The sequence below is a fragment of the Triticum urartu genome, chromosome 2 (assembly GCF_003073215.2).
Source record: "Triticum urartu cultivar G1812 chromosome 2, Tu2.1, whole genome shotgun sequence".
Lineage (NCBI taxonomy): Eukaryota > Viridiplantae > Streptophyta > Magnoliopsida > Poales > Poaceae > Triticum > Triticum urartu.
This window is the reverse complement of record NC_053023.1, coordinates 474,913,776-474,923,456: the sequence shown is the minus strand read 5'-3', so window position 1 is coordinate 474,923,456 and position 9,681 is coordinate 474,913,776.

Genomic DNA, 9,681 nt, shown 5'->3' with positions numbered 1-9,681 from the left:
CCCGTCGGTGAAATTGGAGCAGCTGGTGGGGAGTGGACCGGTGGTACTGGTTCTGCCGGCATCGAAAGAAAAACGCGGTGCTTTGGGCGGGCTGGGAATCGACGCGTTGTTGTGGGTAACCGTCGGTGGCGGAGAGCGAAGAGAGGAATCGAGGTGGGGAGCTGTATAGCCGCCGGCGGTGTTCCTCTGCTCGTTGGTTGGGCCGGGCGAGCGCGCGAGGAGGAGGGAGTGACGGAAATGAACTAGATGAACAGCAAAGTGGGAGCTAGCTGTGGAAATATGGCCCGTACTAGAGGCAATAATAAAAGCATTATTATTATATTTCCTTGTTCATGATAATTGTCTTTATTCATGCTATAATTGTGTTATCCGGAAATCGTAATACATGTGTGAATAACAGACACCAACATGTCCCTAGTAAGCCTCTAGTTGACTAGCTCGTTGATCAACAGATAGTCATGGTTTCCTGACTATGGACATTGGATGTCATTGATAACGAGATCACATCATTAGGAGAATGATGTGATGGACAAGACCCAATCCTAAACATAGCACAAGATCGTATAGTTCGTTTGCTAGAGTTTTCCAATGTCAAGTATCTTTTCCTTAGACCATGAGATCGTGTAACTCCCGGATACCGTAGGAGTGCTTTGGGTATACCAAACGTCACAACGTAACTGGGTGACTATAAAGGTATACTACGGGTATCTCCGAAAGTGTCTGTTGGGTTGACACGGATCAAGACTGGGATTTGTCACTCCGTATGACGGAGAGGTATCACTGGGCCCACTCGGTAATGCATCATCATAATGAGCTCAAAGTGACCAAGTGTCTGGTCACGGGATCATGCATTACGGTACGAGTAAAGTGACTTGCCGGTAACGAGATTGAACGAGGTATTGGGATACCGACGATCGAATCTCGGGCAAGTAACATATCGATTGACAAAGGGAATTGTATACGGGGTTGCTTGAATCCTCGACATCGTGGTTCATCCGATGAGATCATCGAGGAGCATGTGGGAGCCAACATGGGTATCCAGATCCCGCTGTTGGTTATTGACCGGAGAGTCGTCTCGGTCATGTCTGCATGTCTCCCGAACCCGTAGGGTCTACACACTTAAGGTTCGGTGACGCTAGGGTTGTAGGGATATGTATATGCAGTAACCCGAATGTTGTTCGGAGTCCCGGATGAGATCCCGGACGTCACGAGGAGTTCCGGAATGGTCCGGAGGTAAAGAATTATATATAGGAAGTGCTGTTTCGGCCATCGGGACAAGTTTCGGGGTCATCGGTATTGTACCGGGACCACCGGAAGGGTCCCGGGGGTCCACCGGGTGGGGCCACCTGCCCCGGGGGCCACATGGGCTGTAGGGGGTGCGCCTTGGCCTACATGGGCCAAGGGCACCAGCCCCAAGAGGCCCATGCGCCTAGGGTTTCCAAAGGGAAGAGTCCCACTAGTGGAAGGCACCCCTAGGTGCCTTGGGGGGAGGGAAACCTCCCTTGGCCGCCGCCCCCTAGGAGATTGGATCTCCTAGGGCCGGGCGCCCCCCCCTAGTACCCCTATATATAGTGGGGGAGAGGAGGGACTTCACACACCAGCCCCTGGCGCCTCCCTCTCTCCCGTTATGTCTCTCTCTTGTAGTATAGGCGAAGCCCTGCTACTGTGACGCCCTGCATCCACCACCACGCCGTCGTGCTGCTGGATCTTCATCAACCTCTCCTTCCCCCTTGCTGGATCAAGAAGGAGGAGACGTCTCCTGTCCCGTACGTGTGTTGAATGCGGAGGTGCCGTCCGTTCGGCGCTTGGTCATCGGTGATTTGGATCACGTCGTGTTCGACTACATCATCACCGTTCTTTGAACGCTTCCGCACGCGATCTACAAAGGTATGTAGATGCATTCGATGACTCGTTGCTAGATGAACTCCTAGATGGATCTTGGTGAAACGAGTAGGAAAATTTTTGTTTTCTGCAACGTTCCCCAACAGTGGCATCATGAGCTAGGTCTATGTGTAGTTCTTCTTGCGCGAGTAGAACACAATATGTTGTGGGCGTAGATTTGTCAACTTTCTTGCCGCTACTAGTCTTATCTTTCTTCAGCGGTATTGTGGGATGAAGCGGCTCGGACCAACCTTACACGTACGCTTACGTGAGACCGGTTCCACCGATTAACATGCACTAGTTGCATAAGGTGGCTGGCGGGTGTCTGTCTCTCCCACTTTAGTTGGAGCGGATTCGATGAACAGGGTCCTTATGAAGGGTAAATAGAAGTTGACAAATCACGTTGTGGCTTTAACGTAGGTAAGAAGACGTTCTTGCTAGAACCCTAATTCAGCCACGTAAAAAACTTGCAAACAACAATTAGAGGACGTCTAACTTGTTTTTGCAGCAAGTGGTTTGTGATATGATATGGCCAAAGTTGTGATGAATGATGAATGATCTATATGTGATGTATGAGATGTTCATGCTATTGTAATAGGAATCACGACTTGCATGTCGATGAGTATGACAACCGGCAGGAGCCATAGGAGTTGTCTTTATTCTTTTATATGACCTGCGTGTCATTGAGAAACGCCATGTAAATTACTTTACTTTATTGCTAAACGCATTAGCCATAGTAGTAGAAGTAATAGTTGGCGAGCAACTTCATGGAGACACGATGATGGAGATCATGATGATGGAGATCATGGTGTCAAGCCGGTGACAAGATGATCATGGAGCCCCAAGATGGAGATCAAAGGAGCTATGTGATATTGGCCATATCATGTCACGTTTATTATATGATTGCATGTGATGTTTATCATGTTTTGCATCTTGTTTACTTAGAACGACGGTAGTAAATAAGATGATCCCTCATAATAATTTCAAGAAGTGTTCCCCCTAACTGTGCACCGTTGCGACAGTTCGCTGTTTCAAAACACCACGTGATGATCGGGTGTTTTATTCAGACGTTCACATACAACGGGTGTAAGACAGATTTACACATGCAAACACTTAGGTTGACTTGACGAGCCTAGCATGTACAGACATGGCCTCGGAACACAGAAGACCGAAAGGTCGAGCATGAGTCGTATAGAAGATACGATCAACATGAAGATGTTCACCGATGTTGACTAGTCCGTCTCACGTGATGATCGGACACGGCCTAGTTAACTCGGATCATGTAATACTTAGATGACTAGAGGGATGTCTAATCTAAGTGGGAGTTCATTAATAATTTGATTAGATGAACTTAATTATCATGAACTTAGTCTAAAATACTTTACAATATGTCTTGTAGATCAAATGGCCAACGTAGTCCTCAACTTCAACGCATTCCTAGAGAAAACCAAGCTAAAAGACGATGGCAGCAACTATACGGACTGGGTCCGGAACCTGAGGATCATCCTCATAGCTGCCAAGAAAGATTATGTCCTACAAGCACCGCTAGGTGATCCTCCCGTCCCACAGAACCAAGACGTTATGAACGCTTGGGAGACACGTGTTGACGACTACTCCCTCGTTCAGTGCGGCATGCTTTACAGCTTAGAGCCGGGGCTCCAAAAACGTTTTGAGAGACATGGAGCATATGAGATGTTCGAAGAGCTGAAAATGGTTTTTCAAGCTCATGCCCGGATCGAGAGATATGAAGTCTCCGATAAGTTCTTCAGCTGTAAGATGGAGGAAAATAGTTCTGTCAGTGAGCACATACTCACTATGTCTGGGTTACATAACCGCTTGTCTCAGCTGGGAGTTAATCTCCCAGATGATGCGGTCATTGACAGAATCCTCCAGTCGCTTCCACCAAGCTACAAGAGCTTTGTGATGAACTTCAACATGCAGGGGATGCAAAAGACCATTCCTGAGTTGTTCTCAATGCTGAAATCAGCGGAGGTAGAAGTCAAGAAGGAACATCAAGTGTTGATGGTCAATAAAACCACTAAGTTCAAGAAAGGCAAGGGTAAAAAGAACTTCAAGAAGGACGGCAAGGAGGTTGCCGCGCCCGGCAAGCAAGCTGCCGGGAAGAAGCCAAAGAATGGACCCAAGCCTGAGACTGAGTGCTTTTATTGCAAGGGAAGCGGTCACTGGAAGCGGAACTGCCCTAAATACTTAGCAGACAAGAAGGCCGGCAAAACAAAAGGTATATGTGATATACATGTAATTGATGTGTACCTTACTAGTGTCCGTAGTAGCTCCTGGGTATTTGATACCGGTGCAGTTGCTCACATTTGTAACTCAAAGCAGGGGCTGCGGAATAAGCGGAAACTGGCAAAGGACGAGGTGACGATGCGCGTCGGGAATGGTTGCAAGGTCAATGTGATCGTCGTCGGCACGCTACCTCTATATCTACCTTCGGGATTAGTTTTAAACCTTAATAATTGTTATTTAGTGCCAGCCTTGAGCATGAACATTGTATCGGGATCTCGTTTAATTCGAGATGGCTACTCATTTAAATCCGAGAATAATGGTTGTTCTATTTATATGAGAGATATGTTTTATGGTCATGCTCCTATGGTGAATGGTTTATTCTTAATGAATCTCGAACGTAATGCTACACATGTTCATAATGTGAGTACCAAAAGATGTAAAGTTGATAATGATAGTCCCACATACTTGTGGCACTGCCGCCTTGGTCACATAGGTGTCAAACGCATGAAGAAGCTCCATGCAGATGGACTTTTAGAGTCTCTTGATTATGAATCATTTGACACGTGCGAACCATGCCTTATGGGTAAAATGACCAAGACTCCGTTCTCAGGAACAATGGAGCGAGCAACCGACTTATTGGAAATTATACATACTGATGTGTGAAGTCCAATGAGTGTTGAGGCTCGCGGTGGCTATCGTTATGTTCTCACGCTCACTGATGATTTAAGTAGATATGGGTATATCTACTTAATGAAACACAAGTCTGAAACCTTTGAAAAGTTCAAGGAATTTCAGAGTGAGGTTGAGAATCAACGTGACAGGAAAATCAAGTTTCTACGATCAGATCATGGAGGAGAATACTTGAGTCACGAATTTGGCACACACTTAAGGAAATGTGGAATAGTTTCACAACTCACGCCGCCTGGAACACCTCCGCGTAACGGTGTGTCCGAACGTCGTAATTGCACACTATTAGATATGGTGCGATCTATGATGTCTCTTACCGATTTACCGCTATCTTTTTGGGGCTATGCTTTAGAGACTGCCGCATTCACTTTAAATAGGGCTCCGTCGAAATCCGTTGAGACGACACCGTATGAATTATGGTTTGGGAAGAAACCTAAGCTGTCGTTTCTAAAAGTTTGGGGATGCGATGCTTATGTCAAGAAACTTCAACCTGAAAAGCTCGAACCCAAGTCGGAAAAATGCGTCTTCATAGGATACCCAAAAGAAACTATTGGGTACACCTTCTACCTCAGATCCGAAGGCAAGATCTTTGTTGCCAAGAATGGGTCCTTTCTAGAGAAAGAGTTTCTCTCGAAAGAAGTAAGTGGGAGGAAAGTAGAGCTTGATGAAGTATTACCTCTTGAACCGGAAAATGGCGCAACTCAAGAAAATGTTCCTGAGGTGCCTGCACCGACTAGAGAGGAAGTTAATGATAATGATCAAGATACTTCTGATCAAGCTCCTACTGAAATTCGAAGGTCCACAAGGACACGTTTCGCACCAGAGTGGTACGGCAACCCTGTCTTGGAAATCATGTTGTTAGACAACGGTGAACCTTCGAACTATGAAGAAGCGATGGCAGGCCCGGATTCCGACAAATGGCTGGAAGCCATGAAATCCGAGATAGGATCCATGTATGAAAATGAAGTATGGACTTTGACTGACTTGCCCGTTGAACGGCGAGCCATAGAAAATAAATGGATCTTTAAGAAGAAGACAGACGCGGATGGTAATGTGACCATCTATAAAGCTCGACTTGTCGCTAAGGGTTATCGACAAGTTCAAGGGGTTGACTACGATGAGACTTTCTCACCGGTAGCGAAGCTAAAGTCCGTCCGAATCATGTTAGCAATTGCCGCATTCTACGATTATGAAATATGGCAAATGGACGTCAAAACGGCATTCCTTAATGGTTTCCTTAAGGAAGAATTGTATATGATGCAGCCGGAAGGTTTTGTCGATCCTAAGAATGCTGACAAGGTGTGCAAGCTCCAACGCTCGATTTATGGGCTGGTGCAAGCATCTCGGAGTTGGAACATTCGCTTTGATGAGATGATCAAAGCGTTTGGGTTTACGCAGACTTATGGAGAAGCCTGCGTTTACAAGAAAGTGAGTGGGAGCTCTGTAGCATTTCTCATACTATATGTAGATGACATACTTTTGATGGGAAATGATATAGAACTCTTGGACAGCATCAAGGCCTACTTGAATAAGAGTTTTTCAATGAAGGACCTTGGAGAAGCTGCTTATATATTAGGCATCAAAATCTATAGGGATAGATCGAGACGCCTCATAGGTCTTTCACAAAGCACATACCTTGATAAGATATTGAAGAAGTTCAATATGGATCAATCTAAGAAGGGGTTCTTGCCTGTGTTACAAGGTATGAAATTGAGCTCAGCTCAATGTCCGACCACGGCAGAAGATATAGAAGAGATGAGCGTCATCCCCTATGCATCAGCCATAGGTTCTATTATGTATGCCATGCTGTGTACCAGACCTGATGTAAACCTTGCCGTAAGTTTGGTAGGAAGGTACCAAAGTAATCCCGGCAAGGAACACTGGACAGCGGTCAAGAATATCCTGAAGTACCTGAAAAGGACTAAGGAAATGTTTCTCGTTTATGGAGGTGACGAAGAGCTCGTCGTAAAGGGTTATGTCGACGCTAGCTTCGACACAGATCTGGATGATTCTAAGTCGCAAACCGGATACGTGTATATTTTGAATGGTGGGGCAGTAAGCTGGTGCAGTTGCAAGCAAAGCGTCGTGGCGGGATCTACATGTGAAGCGGAGTACATGGCAGCCTCGGAGGCAGCACATGAAGCAATATGGGTGAAGGAGTTCATCACCGACCTAGGAGTCATACCCAATGCGTCGGGGCCGATCAAGCTCTTCTGTGACAACACTGGAGCTATTGCACTTGCCAAGGAGCCCAGGTTTCACAAGAAGACAAGGCACATCAAGCGTCGCTTCAACTCCATTCGTGAAAATGTTCAAGATGGAGACATAGAGATTTGTAAAGTGCATATGGACCTGAATGTAGCAGATCCGTTGACTAAACCTCTCCCTAGAGCAAAACATGATCAACACTAGAATTCCATGGGTGTTCGATTCATCACAATGTAACTAGATTATTGACTCTAGTGCAAGTGGGAGACTGTTGGAAATATGCCCTAGAGGCAATAATAAAAGCATTATTATTATATTTCCTTATTCATGATAATTGTCTTTATTCATGCTATAATTGTGTTATCCGGAAATCGTAATACATGTGTGAATAACAGACACCAACATGTCCCTAGTAAGCCTCTAGTTGACTAGCTCGTTGATCAACAGATAGTCATGGTTTCCTGACTATGGACATTGGATGTCATTGATAACGAGATCACATCATTAGGAGAATGATGTGATGGACAAGACCCAATCCTAAACATAGCACAAGATCGTATAGTTTGTTTGCTAGAGTTTTCCAATGTCAAGTATCTTTTCCTTAGACCATGAGATCGTGTAACTCCCGAATACCGTAGGAATGCTTTGGGTATACCAAACGTCACAACGTAACTGGGTGACTATAAAGGTAGACTACGGGTATCTCCGAAAGTGTCTGTTGGGTTGACATGGATCAAGACTGGGATTTGTCACTCCGTATGACGGAGAGGTATCACTGGGCCCACTCGGTAATGCATCATCATAATGAGCTCAAAGTGACCAAGTGTCTGGTCACGGGATCATGCATTACGGTACGAGTAAAGTGACTTGCCGGTAACGAGATTGAACGAGGTATTGGGATACCGACGATCGAATCTCGGGCAAGTAACGTATCGATTGACAAAGGGAATTGCATACGGGGTTGATTGAATCCTTGACATCGTGGTTCATCCGATGAGATCATCGTGGAGCATGTGGGAGCCAACATGGGTATCCAGATCCCGCTGTTGGTTATTGACGGGAGAGTCGTCTCGGTCATGTCTGCTTGTCTCCCGAACCCGTAGGGTCTACACACTTAAGGTTCGGTGACGCTAGGGTTGTGAAGATATGTATATGCAGTAACCCGAATGTTGTTCGGAGTCCCGGATGAGATCCCGGACGTCACGAGGAGTTCTGGAATGGTCCGGAGGTAAAGAATTATATATAGGAAGTGCTGTTTCGGCCATCGGGACAAGTTTCGGGGTCACCGGTATTGTACTGGGACCACCGGAAGGGTCCCGGGGGTCCACCGGGTGGGGCCACCTATCCCGGGGGGCCCCATGGGCTGAAGTGGGAGGGAACCCAGCCCAAAGCGGGCTGGGGCGCCACCCCCCTAGGGCCCATGCGGCTAGGGTTGAGGGGAAACCCTAGAGGGGGCGCCCCCTTGCTTGGGGGGCAAGCCCCCCACCCTAGGCCGCCGCCCCCCCCCTAGTAGATTCCATCTACTAGGGCCGGCGCCCCCCCCTAGTACCCCTATATATAGTGGGGGAGAGGAGGGACTTCACACACCAGCCCCTGGCGCCTCCCTCTCTCCCGTTACGTCTCTCTCTTGTAGTATAGGCGAAGCCCTGCTACTGTGACGCCCTGCATCCACCACCACGCCGTCGTGCTGCTGGATCTTCATCAACCTCTCCTTCCCCCTTGCTGGATCAAGAAGGAGGAGACGTCTCCCGTCCCGTACGTGTGTTGAATGCGGAGGTGCCGTCCGTTCGGCGCTTGGTCATCGGTGATTTGGATCACGTCGTGTTCGACTACATCATCACCGTTCTTTGAACGCTTCCGCACGCGATCTACAAAGGTATGTAGATGCATTCGATGACTCGTTGCTAGATGAACTCCTAGATGGATCTTGGTGAAACGAGTAGGAAATTTTTTGTTTTCTGCAACGTTCCCCAACAGTTAAATCACATGACGATGTGAACTAGATTATTGACTCTAGTGCAAGTGGGAGACTGAAGGAAATATGCCCTAGAAGCAATAATAAAGTTATTATTTATTTTCCTTATATCATGATAATTGTTTATTATTCATGCTAGAATTGTATTAACCGGAAACTTAGTACATGTGTGAATACATAGACAAACAGGGTGTCCCTAGTATGCCTCTACTTGACTAGCTCGTTAATCAAAGATGGTTAAGTTTCCTAGCCATGGACATGTGTTGCCATTGGATGAACGGGATCACATCATTAGAGAATGATGTGATGGACTAGACCCATCTGTTAGCTTAGCACTTTGATCGTTTAGTTTGTTGCTATTGCTTTCTTCATGACTTATACATGTTCCTATGACTATGAGATTATGCAACTCCCGAATACTGGAGGAACACTTAGTGTGTTATCAAACGTCACAACGTAACTGGGTGATTATAAAGATGCTCTACAGGTGTCTCTTATGGTGTTTGTTGAGTTGGCATAGATCGAGATTAGGATTTGTCACTCCGATTGTCGAAGAGGTATCTCTGGGCCCTCTCGGTAATGCACATCACTATAAGCCTTGCAAGCAATGTGACTAATGAGTTAGTTGCGGGATGATTCATTACAAAACGAGTAAAGAGACTTGCCAGTAACGAGATTGAACT